The 13,862-nt window shown below is 41.1% G+C and overlaps 1 protein-coding gene across 4 annotated transcripts in view; it reads left to right on the forward strand.

Annotated features, from left to right (window-relative positions):
- The first annotated feature begins 10,241 nt into the window (after window positions 1–10,241).
- The window catches only part of ARHGAP15 (Rho GTPase activating protein 15), a 333,020-nt gene continuing 329,399 nt past the window's right edge, over window positions 10,242–13,862 (forward strand). The window contains exons 1-2 of one of the 4 annotated variants that reach the window (XM_056350342.1): window positions 10,245–10,390; window positions 10,557–10,617. The gene's annotated coding sequence lies outside the window, so the exon portion shown is untranslated. Of the gene's footprint in view, window positions 10,391–10,462; window positions 10,618–13,862 lie in introns of those variants that run through there. The other 3 variants (XM_056350339.1, XM_056350341.1, XM_056350340.1) reach the window with 3 other exon arrangements.

Consider the following 13,862-nt stretch of genomic DNA (forward strand, 5'->3'; position numbering starts at 1 on the left):
GAGAAATCGTGCTGTGGGGTGGCTGTTGCAAGGGTAATTGGGAGCTGATGTCTGCAAAGCTCATGTTGATACTTGAACACAAGGTATTAAGAACTGGGAACTATTAAAATGTCATTAATGAATCGCAGCAGAAACATGCCTGTAATGTCAAGCATACTGACACTGTGTTTCTTTTTAATGAGTGTTTTATTGTAATTTCCACCTGGGAGGTGGAAGGAAATGTTCAGAAATATTCATCCTTCAGGTAGGACATAGAAGCAGATTTAAGGTCTTAGCAGAAAGTTTAAGCAAAGTGCTCAGATGCTCTTGTTTGCAATACCTAATTAAACCATCACGCTCAAGAGGCAACAGATTGTGTCAATTTTTACCTCCTTAGTCAGAACAAAACCTTACAACTGGGTAACCTGTGCATATATGGACATTTCTTTTTAAGGATGCTTCTAGACTTTCCTCTACTGCTGTTACCTACAGGGAAAAATAGGGTGATGGTCTCCTTAAAGAAATTGAGTGAAAGTCCAGATTCATCTGCTTCTGAATTCTCTTAATTGCCTCTGAAAGGTTGTTTTCCCTGATTCCACAGCTGCGTTTCAGTAGCACTGAGACTGTAAAAATGGTTTTGTTGTGACAGCTATAAAATTTAGAATCAGTGAGTGCAAAGCTCTTTGGTTATGTGTAGAGAAAGAGAAAGGAAACCTTTTGCTTAAGAAAGGAAAGGTCTGTATCAGCTGGTGCGTCAGGTACGATTGCAGCAACGGCAGCAGTGTCCTTCCAGCCTCTGCCCACAGCAGGTGCTGCTCACATTAAACTGTATAACTTTAAAAGCACAGCTCTGATTAAACTTTACTATTCTTTTGTTTTGTCTTTCTGTAGGGTCCAAATGTCCCCACAAGCTTTACTGCGTTTCTTCACTTAAAGAGTTTGAGTTTTGAAAGCTAGAGCGTTAAATATAATGGTTAATAACATACATTTCTTTACAAGAGGCAATCTTCAGCGCAACAGCCTGGGAAAGGTTTCACCCACTAGAGTGGGGGATTGAAGAGTTGACCCTTCATGATCCAGGACCAAAGATGTGGTTTGGTCTTCTGAGGAGCCCAGTCAAAGCAAATACTAAGAAAACACTCCTAGCCCATCCTGACTGGGTAAAACCCAGCAGTAAGTAAAGCAATGATAGTTATATTAGTGGGAAGGTGTGTGATGGAGCCATCAACCTTACTAAGAGCTCACTGGTAGGAGCATGACCCTGGGGGCGGGGGGGGTACATATTACACCTTTGTCAGTCTACATCCATAGTTTTTGCGTTTTTCTAAATAGATGCTAACCAACAGCTGCAAGTGTGTAGAATGTGTACAGCTGTGGTGAGAGAGGAAGGGCAGGTAACACAGAGCATCAGGGTAGATGTGTGCTGCCAAGTGCACCAGAACCATTGAGCCCAGCAGGAATCGGCCAGAAGTTTAGAGACACTTTTCACAGCCAAATTTAGGGTAACTGCTCAGCGTGGGGCTTGTGGAAAGCCCTGCTGAAGCCTAGGTCCATCCGCTGGCAGTGCAGCCTGCCTTCCTCCCCACCTCATGGCACAACTCCATTTTTTCGATCCACCATCCTGCTGTGTCCAGTGTTTCAGCTTCACCCAAGTTGTGGTGAAGCGCATTTTGAGACCTCACACACTCGGTTTCTAAAGTCTAATGTCTGGTTATGCTTCCTGCCATCCTAGATCTCATCCTGCTTAATAGACAGTTGTGCAAAAATGGCTTATGAAGATAATGGCATACATCATGTATAGTGGCATGCTAAAAAATAGTGGACCTTAACTCCAAAATTGTTGTGAAAATCCCATTTGTTTTAGAGCCATAGAATCATTCATGTTGGAAAAGACCTTTAAGGTCATCAAATCCAACTGTAAACCTAACGCTGCCAAGTCCACCACTATCCCATGTCCCTAATCATTGTTTACACCTTCTGGTTGGAACATAGTTCAGTGGCAGATTAATTTAATGAATTTATAAACCTGTTTATAGCATCTAAGCTTTATCTGTTGGTGGAAGAACTTGAGTGAGATAAGATGAACTCCTGGACTAAAGCAGGAGTGACAAGTACACTGAATTTTGGAAGGAAATTTCTCTCATCTTGTCGGATTTAATTAATAAATCAAAGACTAATGCTTTGTAACAGATATGAAGGAAGGATAATGCTATGGGTCAATTTTTGGAACATCCTAAACTCTGTGGAAGTCGGGACATAACATATGACTGCTTTATTTTCATTAGTATTCTTATCTTATTCAAACTTTCTTGCCCTAACTGGATATTAAAACTGAAGTGATAAAATACCATAAAAAATATGAATCACCAAAATTACATGCTAAAGTCTGCTTTCCTGACATTTTTGAGAATGAATATTGAAATGCTTACAAAAAGAAGATCTTGAAGTTCCTCCATCAGTAATCAGACCCAGACTTTACTTGGAAAAAGTTCTTTATATTTAGTTATGAAAAGCATGCTCTTAATTATAATGATGTTCATTAAAACAAATGCCTTGAAAGACTACTATTTTCAATTCAAAGGCTCTTCAAAAAACATGTGAAAAAACCCCATAATCTATAATAAATCTATCCTGGAAAGATATTAGACAGAAAATCATACCAATTGGATATATATGTTATATATGTGCATCTGTATGTGTGTATATGTGTGCTGCTCTTCAGAGAATCAAGGGGTTTGGTTTGTCGTCTTTTTTTTTTTTTTCCACATTTATAGAAAGTGTAAGAAGTGGTTTAATTTGATGAAATCAAACATTCAATGAAAACAAAGGCGTTAGCTCTGAAATAAGACATCAGTTTTACAGGGCTATAGATCCTTTGAACTTGGATGACATTGTCTCTGAGGACAAGATGTTTGATGAATTTTAGACTTTAAAGCCTTTAGTAGGAAAAATTAGTCCAGAATCTGTTCTTGTAGAATGGAAAAAAAATTAAAATAAATCATTCACTCTTCAAAAGATCAGGAAAGAAATTATGTCATTTTCTATTTCCCTTAAGTACCTTTCCTTCAGACGCTTATGTTGGAAGAGTCTCAACAGCCATGAATTTAGGGGCTTATTATGCTCCCAGTGACCTGGGCATTTATGTCCTTTCTGCATAGAATATTGAGGAAAAAATTCTACAGAACCTTAGTATATAAGGATAAAGGGCTCTGTGGGTAAGATGGTCTTACAAAACATCATTAATTTTAGTCTATTAATTTAATATAATCCACATAATGATTTGTGTAAAATTACCCCTGTTATCTGCCAAATCTGTTAGGAACAGCTGCTTTGCATTCCATATATCATAATGACATACACTGTGGAGTTACAATGTTTAAATTTTTTTTCATTAAGGTCCTATTTTAGATTTGCAAGCTTATGCATGAGAGGAGAGGGGCTGGTGCTTCCATCACACTGTTGCTGTTAAAAGTTATCAAAAAGAACTTTTGGCTCTGCGAAGAAATGAGTAATGAGTGCAAGTTGGTTTTGCAGACCCTGTTCCAAGGGAAGAAGAAACCAGGATTAACAAGTCTCATGGAGAATGTTTTTCCCAACAGGCCTAATGCTAACACTTTTTTGCTCAGGAGAACTAGAAGGGTCACGATAACTGAAGCTTGAGATAAAAGTGAATTGATAACACGGGTGGGGAAGCGGACTGAAGGGACTGTCTTTAAATGAACCTTTATAAACACACAGAGGCTGCAGCAGAGATGTTCTGCTGACACTCCTGTCCAGGTGCATGGCCAAGGAGTGGCGGATGCTACCTACATCTTAAACTCCCTCTCTCACTCTTCCCTAAATCCAAAATACTCCTAAAACCTTAAAAATATTCCCTAACCCTAAATACCACTTCCTTTTGAACTGCTAATGACACACTTTGCCCTACTGCAGAGCTTGTCTGGACTAACAGAAACGATCTGGACAAATACTTTTTGACACTTCAGAGGTATAGGAAGAAATTAGCACTGTAATACTTTTGCTAAACATCCCCTCCTACATCATGCAAGAGCAAAGATGTAAAATGTGACACTAGACACCTGCTGTTGTAGCGTAAAGGTAATTCTTCTCAGATAACCTACATAGGTAGCTGCAGCACCAGAACTGCGCACCTGCTTTAGCAGTGTCCCTGTGAAGTTTGGCAGATATAGAGTAACAAGGGGCTCAAAAAAGCAAGATTACGAGCAAGAACCAGAGGAAAGAGGAGGACAGAGTGGTCTTGAGAAACAAGGGAAAAGGAAGTATGTGACATCAGAGGCCACAGACTATAGAGATTAGAAGGAACTGAAAAACTGGAACAACTTCAAAAGCAATAGAATGAGGGCCATGAATTTTCTAATTTTGCCTGCTTGAGGTAAGCCGAAATTACATGTGTTTGGGCAGATGTGTTGGAGTGGTCTGAGTAAAGACCTCATTTTTTGTAGGTGGCTGCTGGAAAGAAGTCTTCCAAGAAGTGAAACAGTCAGTGTATCTAACACTTAGCCTGGTGATGGTTAGTTGCACTGGTGATGCGTTTCTTTTCTTCTTTTTTTTTTCCCCCCTCCCCCAAATCTGCATACCCCCATTCACCAGTAACATTTCCTGACATCTCCCAGATCACATGATAACGTACAATAGCAGTTGCCTGTCAGGAGGAGGGAGCTGGGGAAAAGGGCCATGGAGTACAGCCATGCACAAAAATTAGGAGTATCCTTGTATAACATGGGCAAATAAAATCATAGGAAGCAATTGGAAATGACATACTGAATTATTTAATTCTGCTAACTGCTTCAGATCCCTCTGTACTCAGCCCTGGTGAGGCTGCACTTCAAATGCTATGTTCAGGTTTGGGCCCCTCACTACAAGAAGGACGTAGAGGTGCTGGAGCGTGTCCAGAGAAGGTCAACAAAGCTGGGGAAGGGACTGGAGCACAAGTCTTATGAGGAGAAGCTGAGGGAACTGGGGGTGTTTAGCCTGGAGAAAAGGAGACTCAGGGGGTACTTATCACTCTCTGCAGCTGCCTGCAAGGAGGTTGTAGCAAGGTGGGGGTCAGTCTCTTCTCCCAGGCAGCAAGCAACAGAACAAGAGGAAACAGCCTCAGGTTCCACCAGGTGAGATTTAGATTAGATATTAGGAAAAATTTCTTCACCAAAAGGGTTGTCCAGCATTGGAACAGGCTGCCCAGGGATGTGGTTGAGTCCCCATCCCTGCAGATATTCAAAATACATGTAAATGTGGTGCTTAGGGACACAGTTTAGTAGTGGAGTTGGCAGCACTAGGCTAACAGTTGGACTCGATGACCCTAAAGGTCTTTTCCAACCTAAATGACTCTGATTCCAAGTCTTTGATAAACTGATCTATTTTTTGTTTCCCAGTCTGTTTCAGGCAGCATTGTCTCCCCTGAAATCTTCTGGACACAGGAGAGGACAACCACCTGTCTGCAGAGGAGTTTTACTCCCTGCGTCTGACTTGTTGCTGTTGACTCGCTGCTGCTGGCACAACTGCCCAGGCTGCTCTGACTGACTGCGATGGCAGCGTGGGAGGGAGCCGAATGAGAGCAGACCTACCTACCATGTGGATAAAATATATACTGGGAAGAGACAAGCAATGACTTCAGCAATTCTTATTGCCGCTAGATTTGATGGGGGCCACATTAATTTTGTGAATGCTTTGCCTTGCCGTATGCTTGCATTTGTCTTTTTTGTGAACGTGGAATTTGATACTGTAGAAATGAGCTTCCTCTTCCTCAAAGGCTGAAGCAAAAGAAGAGAATGTCCCATAACATCTCAGCTTTCTTCTACATTAACCTGCCGCATGAGATTTTACAGCGCTTGGTACTTTCCCCACCATTATTCACCATGCAGCTGAAGGTTTTTTAATAGAGGTAGAAACAACACCATCATTTTTACGCTAAGGACAGTCCAGCCACTTCATACTTCCTTTACTGTGAAAGCATCAACCATTTTTGGAACATCTCCAGTCAACTAGCTATTGGCGTGGAGACTTTGGGTCATACCTGAAGCCAGTGGTGAACACCAGGGAGAAGAGAAAGGCTTTGGAGAGGATCTTGCTCGCACCACTTTGTAGCTAACTGGAACATGGGGGCATAGATGAAGACATTGTCGCCCAAAGTGCATGACTCATTTGTCTTTTTAAGGTCCATTATTGTGTGATGTAAACCCACCTTTTTGGCAGTTTTGGTATTGTAGTACTTTTAGCACTCAGAGGCCTAACACTCCAGAAAATGCATTTACACTGCATTTAAAGCTTGCATGTAGCTACATCCTGTCAAGGAAAGTCTTTACATAATGCATCAACATATGCTGAGTTTTGTCTCTTTTTTAGTACAGTATAGCTATACAATGGGTTGGAGTGACATTTCTAAGTTATTCAAAACAGCCCTAGGCAAGGCTGGGCTTTAAAATGTGTCAAGACCCTTAAAACACCTGGAATAGAGAGAGAAAAGGACCGCTTTGTATTTGCGTAGAACTTTCTTACCTACCAGGTTTCATTAACTTCAGCATCCTATTTTTTTCTTTCAAACAGTGAAAAATTGCATTAGGCAGGCTTGAAAAATAGAGTGTAAAAATAAAGTAATATGTTATTTTCTTAACTATGAATATTTCTAAATCCAAACGTCATTATAAGGCAAAATGATCTTTATTAGGAAGCGAAGGTTCAGAGAATTCTATCCTAAACTTCTCTTCTGCTTTGCAAAGTAGGTCTGTTATCAAAACTTTAGCAACCCAGCTATTAAGAGATGTTTTAATGCAAGATCATTTGTCTCCTAAAATTTGAATGTTGTGGGTTTTAGACCTCGAGTCACAGCGCATATGTTCCTTCCATATAGCCAACATTAAACTGCTGGGTAATCTCTAAAGATCTATTTTCTACCACCTGTGACAATTTTTAAAAAACATCTTTTGCACTTTTAAGGCTGCGGTAAGTAAAATGGATTGTTTAGAGGAAAAATCAGCTCAGAGTAAAAGGTTTTGGAAGACGATACCAGAATGTTTATAATGCATGTTATGGTTGAGAGGATTGTGTGAATTTAGCCATTACTGTATATTTACATTGACATTTACATACAGGCTCCTACATAGTAAGCATTTATTGCCCAAGCAGGTAATATTAGGGACTGCTGTTAACTTGGAATATAAACTATTGGAGCCATTACATGGCCACGTGCATGGCCTTCTCAATACATAAGAATGTGCTCCTAGAAATGCTTTTGCTGGATTAAATATTCAAAGCCCTTATAGCAAAAAAAAATAATGGCTACTAAATGGACACCAGCTCTCAGAGCAAAAAATTGCCATGAGCGAGCTTATGAATTACTGTCCATATAGGCATAACTCTTATCCTGTTTAATTTAAATATTTTAAACCATACCACAAATATGAAAAATACCATTTCTCTGGTGAAGAACGTGGGAAATAATACATTATTTCTCCATTATCACATAGTCTACTCATTTCCTAGGGTTTTTCCCAGTGAATTGCAAAGTTTTGGAACTTTATGCATTTTCATTAATAAATTATTTTATTCTGGAACCAGCCATTGGGTGCACAGTTGTTCTTCTAGGCTTGTGCCTGTATGCTGTCCAGGTTTGTGTGGTCTATTAGGGCTGGATTTACCCACTGAATTCGATTCACTGCTGGGTGTCTGCTATACAAGCCAGACTATGGGCTGCCTATCAGCCATCCCAACAGAGAGTAAAGGCTGAACTAGGCAAAAAAGAAAAAAAGTCAACTTTTCTTTCCCCCTCAGGATACTGCTGGTCCAAAACAAGCCTTGGAATCGCTGTTCAAGTACCTGGTGAAATATGGTACTTCTTGAATTTGTTATAAAAGAGTTGGCAACAGCTGCTGGGCATTCGGCATCCTCAGTCAAAAGTGATTTTTAAGCCTGCTGTTTTAGCCTCAATGCTCTGTGCTCTCAGTTATGAGATATGGAAATCTGGATGTTCACCAACTTGATGACACGTCTCGTAAGCAATGACGCCATGAGTCCCTGAAATAGGGACAAGAAATCTGAGCTTCAGAAACGATGCTCCATCTTTAACTTGCACAGCAAATGCGCAAAGACCAACCTATTGAGCAGCAATCTGCTCCAGGTAACGTATATTAAGTTCCTGTTTCCTGTTTAGTTTTACTGAGATTAAATGAGCTCTTACATTTTGCTAAACTGTTTTTTTTGCACATCTAAAGTATTTTCAGCCTTCCAGAGATCACACAGGAAGCTTGTGCCGCATAAGTTTAAGCAGTATGCAAAGCTGCCATCCTTTTATAGAATTTTGTCACTACTGACATACTGTCAAATGGATGCGGAGGAAATCAGACGGAGTATGCAACTTGACTTGAAATGTTAGGTGTACGGTGAAAGACATTTTCATGAAAAATGTCACGTCCCCGGTAATCTAGGTTTTGGACAAGTTAACATAGGCAAGTTCTTCTGCAGTATTTTACAGGTTTGCTGATGGTTTCTTCACATTTTAGTGATGAACTTCTGTTGTCCGCACTGCTCATAAAGGTTTTGTAATTGTAAAAATGCTTTTGATGGTTCGATATGAGGAAAATCTTAAGATCTAGATGGCTACCATAGATTTTTCAATCAAAATTTATTCTATATGAGAAAATTGGTTGAAACTTATACTGTTTTTAAAAGAGCTAGCAATTAATTAGTGCTGCTGCAGGTTCTTTAGGCACTAGCAGTTCTCAGTTTACAGAAAAGCACACTATTGCTTTCTCACCTCCTCACACCTGGCAGAAACAGCTCGTTGCCTTTCATACACAACACCAACTATTTTGTTCCAAAAGTCCATCTTTAAAATTCATACCTAAGTTGCAGTGCCTACAGAAAAATGATATTTCGGTTTAGGACGTTAAAGACCAGCTGTCACACTGCCCAGCTCCCTCTCCTGTGTTACTTTTAGGAGTACATCGGAAGCGTTTGGGAACAAGGATGGTCTTGGTTGTGGCTTTGTATGGCCTTTAGCATAATTGCATTGCTGGCCATGAAATAGGCGTTGTGGAAGTTACTGCAGAATCAATAATCATAACAATGTAAGGGTCACTGTGTAGCCCAATAGCTCTGCCATTCCTTCAGCGATGCTGCATCCCCCCTTCTTCTTTCTGGTATTCTTCAGTCCTCAAAGGTCCGGCTTCCCCTGTGCTTCAGTAAGTGCATCATGTACTAAAACTGTTCTCCACAGGAACTATCTTGCACCTATTTTTGTAGCAGTAGGAAATGATCTGCCTGCAAATCAGTCTTTTCTTTGCAGCCTTGTAACATTTGTCACAATCCCTTTCTAGCTCTGCCTAAGCTCCACGCCAGCCTCAGCCCCAGCCCTTGTTTTTTTCTCTCTGCCCTTTCTCTATGGGATGCTCTGCAGGATCCTCCTTTACGGCACCCAATGAATTCCTTGCTGGACATGTGCACAGATGAAGCACATCTTGAGGAGCTCCACTGGCACCTCCTGTCAATAGGGTTCATTTTACTTCACTGTTGGGACAAACCCTTAAACTTCAGGATGGCCTTGATTTTCTCGCGTTGTATGGCAGCTCTTTGTTTGGTTGTGGGAGGCAACCCAAAAAGATCCCTCTGTTCTTCTAAAACATTAACAGAGGGCTCTGCAGCCTGACCAACACCATGGGGGGGTCCCTCCACAGACAGCAAAGCCCCTCTGCCCTGTAAGGGGAGACCAGCCATCCTTTTGTGAGTTGAGCTAGAAATACCAGAAAGATACTGTTGTTCCTGGCTGGGGGAAGGTTCAGGGAAGGTGTAATCCATGAAGGGGCTTTTCTAGAGCCCTGAAGGTGCAGATCTGCATCTGAATCTGCTGGTCCCCTGGGTTGCCCTGGCTAGAAGGGACCACTGTGGCACGAGATGCTGCGGGAAGCGAAGCAGGGCAGCAGCTGTGTGCGCCTGGGCTTCTCCAGGGGCTGCTTCAAGGAGAAGTGTTAGAACAGAAGATCAAAGAAACTGAAGTGTTTATCTGAAGGGACCTTCGCCAGGCAATAGTACAAGTCTTTTTTTTTTTTTCTTTTTTTCTTAAGAGCAAACTCTCTGTTTGGCCAGAATTGGGTGTTTTATAAATCTAATGTAACAGTATGGTGTCACGTTTACTAAAGCTACATTTCGAAACAGTAAAGCAGATTTGTTGCAAGCTATTTATTTCAGTACTCAAAGGGTTTCATTGAAGGTAAGAAAAGGGAAGTTGTCTTGAGGCTTAGAATCGTAATTCCTTTCAGCATTTCCTTTTAAACCTCATGTTTACCTTCTGCAAAAACTAACCCCCCCTGTTTGCTGCAATTTTAACAGCGAAGCTGCTTTCATACTTCAAAATCTGGCTTCTTATCCAGTCTGGAAGAACTTTGCACTAAACCTGGGTGTAAGTTGCTCACTGGTGAGATGGTTACTTTTGGCTGTTGCAGGAAGTGGTTTTATTTTACTTTTTTTTTCTTCCTACTTTCTTTCTGTCTTTATGAGCTGTAGGAGATTAACCCAAATGCTGTCTATAGACATGTGACCTAGATGTTTTCCGTTTTTTGAAATAGTTAAAGCTGTTGCTGGTCGATGGCAGTTTGAGATGAGATGATGGCGTCTGTGGGGCTGTAGGTAAGGAGCCTTAAATTCATCTTAATGTGGTTTAAGAACCCTGTTGCTAAAGATTTTTTTAAATAATCACAACGTGTATTTTTTATGTGTTCAATGCAGATTGTATTAATTACGCAATTATTTTATTTCTATTGGTGTTTGTGAATTTGAAAGCAATAAGCAAAAATGTAGAGGGTACAGATGTGAAACCATGTTTTAAAGGCAAAAATGGTGTTCAGAATTCAACAAATCTGCTGCATCCTTGCAAGAGGCAACTGTATCTGATGCTTCCTGGTATCCCAAACCACTAATCACTTCTCCTATCCCTGCTGGTACTAACTAGCTGTCCCTAAAAGGTAGAAAAGGCTGGTGGCACTGGCTGGAAAATGAGATTACATCACTTTTCCCAACATTTGCCTTTGCCAGGTGCTGTTCATCATTGCTTGATTAACTGGGTTCCCTGCTGGTGACCACGAGGGAGGTGATCAGTAGTGGTGGATGCTGTAAGAGTTAGTGGGTGGTAAGGGTAGTTATCCAGCTGATACTTGGTATTGCTAGAGACTGAAGATGTCGATAGAGGGATTTCTTGCCCTGCTCAGTACCAAAAATGTGGTACCACCCTATTATTCATCAGTGACACTAATAGGAAAAGGACACAGGGCAGCATAAAGGGCAGTGTACCAAAAATACCCTTGGTTTTTCTATGGGCACTTTCAGTGACATTCCTCGTGGAAATGTTCAATGGAGATGTTGTGGTAGCGTGCTTCCTGCATGAAGCTGTTTAGATTCAGACTGATTCCTCCTCCGCTTCGGAGCTGACCTGAAAAAGGTTATGTGTCCTGAGTCCCCATCTCACTCGGAGCTTTCTATCAGAAAAGATCGCTTTGTGTTGCTGTCACTGGGCGAACACTGCTTGCTGGCCTTCCGGGCTTTACAAGGAAATAGTAACTTGGGAAGATGTACAATTAACACAATATAATGCTTTGATTATAGGCCACATAAAGGAGAGCCAGAATTAGCAAGATTTGTTCTACAGTGAAGATTTATTTTCCTGGTAATGTGTAGTTTGCTGCAAATTTTGTGACAAGTACTCCTGTTTCTAACTGATAGCCTTATCTTAAGAAGCAATTTGTTTTTCTTTTGGAAATATGGGTCAGAGTTGAAAGATATCATACGTGGCTTGAAGCTCATTTTGAAATCATGCATACTAATTGGAGACAGATTTTAGTGTAGTGTTGTAAGATTACATTTCAAATTTTCTGTACTTTTTGGAGAAAAAAAGCTGTCCCGCCTGCATGCACAAATCAACACAGACAGGGAAATTGTATAAAAAGAACATGTTCTCTTCCTGGGCTGTGTTTGTAGTGGTTTTTATGTTACTGCTGCAATGTCTTAGAGTCATTTGAAATGCATTTTCCACAGAGCTGTGAGATTTGGTAAAGTAGTTTGAATTCTCAGAGTTATTTTTCTTTATTTTCTCCCTCCCCTGCAACTTACCTCTTTGTGTCCAAAAAAGATTCATTTAAAAGCAGCATCTCTTGTTCACTTTACCTCTCAATCCAATTACATCTGTAATGTACATTTGTTCATTTTCTTTTCCAAATAGAGTGAACAGCTGAATCACTCTGTGTTTTAAACCTCCTGCTGTACTCTATTATTGAATTACAAAAAAAAAAAAAAAATAATTGTGTTTTTGGCAGCATTTGTTGTAGAAACTTCCTTTTGCTTTGGTACAAGAGATACCCTAGCTTTAGAGAGATAATCCACCTTCTGACCTAGCACGAGTGCATGACCCCCTCAGCAGTCCCTCTCACGGGGCTGGGCTGGCCAGGGCAGCAATGGACAGATCTGTATCAGACCGTGGTCTGGGGCACGTTCCTCCCTACCTGGAGCAAGGCAGGAACCAGAAACTCAAATAGTGACAGACATCCATATAGATTCTTTTCCTGATATTTGGGTGGCACAACTTTACAACCTCCGATGTGGTGCTAACTTAACCGAAACAGCTGTACGCAGCTCCGGTTTGGATTTCTCTACTTCTGCTCCCAGAAGTTATTACTTCTGTGCTGTGATGAGCTTCAGACCAAGCTCTAAAATGTAATATCCCGTGCAAGTGGGATGGAGTGCCCGTCACGATCTCTAGTGCTGCAGTGAGGATGGCTGCTGCTGTCTGCTCAGAGACTTCAGCCTGGCTCCTGCTAAGCAGTCCCACAGACTTTGAGCAGTGGGAACCTGCTGTATTATGGGCTGTTTCTACTAAGCCACATGGGGCTTAGTGGGTTATAGGCAGCGTCTTCTGAATTTTTTGAGGTTCACAATGTGTAATTCCGGTACATGAGCATTTTTCTTGACTTTTGTTTTAGATGCCTCTGTGCTGTGTCAGCTCAATCAGCGTGAGTTGCTAACCATTCAGCTGGCTGTTAAAACCTGCATGCTGCTAAGAACTGTCTCGATGTTGGAGACGTGTGTTTTTAGCGCTTAGGTGTGTTCTTGATTAAAAACCTGAAATATGGCAGTTGTACGGAATTTATCCTAATACTGTATGGGTGTTGTTTGGGCTGATCTCTTTTAAAGACAAAAGAAAGTATCACTGGAGCTCTAGCTAAAGTCTCTATGTTTCACTTTTCTCCTAAGTAAGACTTTCACATGGAGGCATCAAACCTGTTTCTCAGCACTACAAAGACAGAAGCTGGTACTGGTGGATGCCATCTATATGAAGATGCTTTGATCATTTTTCTGGTTTCATTTGTTGATGGCATTAATCCTGAAAAAAAACAGATGGGACAAAATTTTGGCCCAGCTTTTGGCCGCATATCTTCCATGATAATTCAAGTGCTATTCAGAGCACAACAGCAGATTTCTTTACTGCTTACACAACCTGCACAAAACTATCCCTTTTCCCATCCTGTAGTGGCTTCCACAGCTTTTGTCACATTCAAACTAACTGCTGTAATGTCCTTTTAGTCTCATAGGAGGCTGAAGGTCCTGCTACCTCCAGCTTGCTCACAACAGCACGCTTCCTTGGGTGTGTATTTGGGAACCTGTGAGCTTGGTCTAGGTCAGGAGGTACTGGTGTTACCTGCTTCTCAGACCTTCTCATAAAGTTGGTCTGCTTCAGCCAGAGGTGTCAGTGAATCTTAATTTCACTGACAACTCTCTTGTTGACATCTGAAGGACAGAGGTGGTTGTGTGCTGTGCTGGATATTAAGCTTGTGCCTTCCTGTACTTGATGCCTCTGTCAGCCTTCCCTGCTTTAAGAAATTCTA

This window comes from Falco biarmicus, chromosome 8, assembly GCF_023638135.1.
Source record: "Falco biarmicus isolate bFalBia1 chromosome 8, bFalBia1.pri, whole genome shotgun sequence".
NCBI lineage: Eukaryota > Metazoa > Chordata > Aves > Falconiformes > Falconidae > Falco > Falco biarmicus.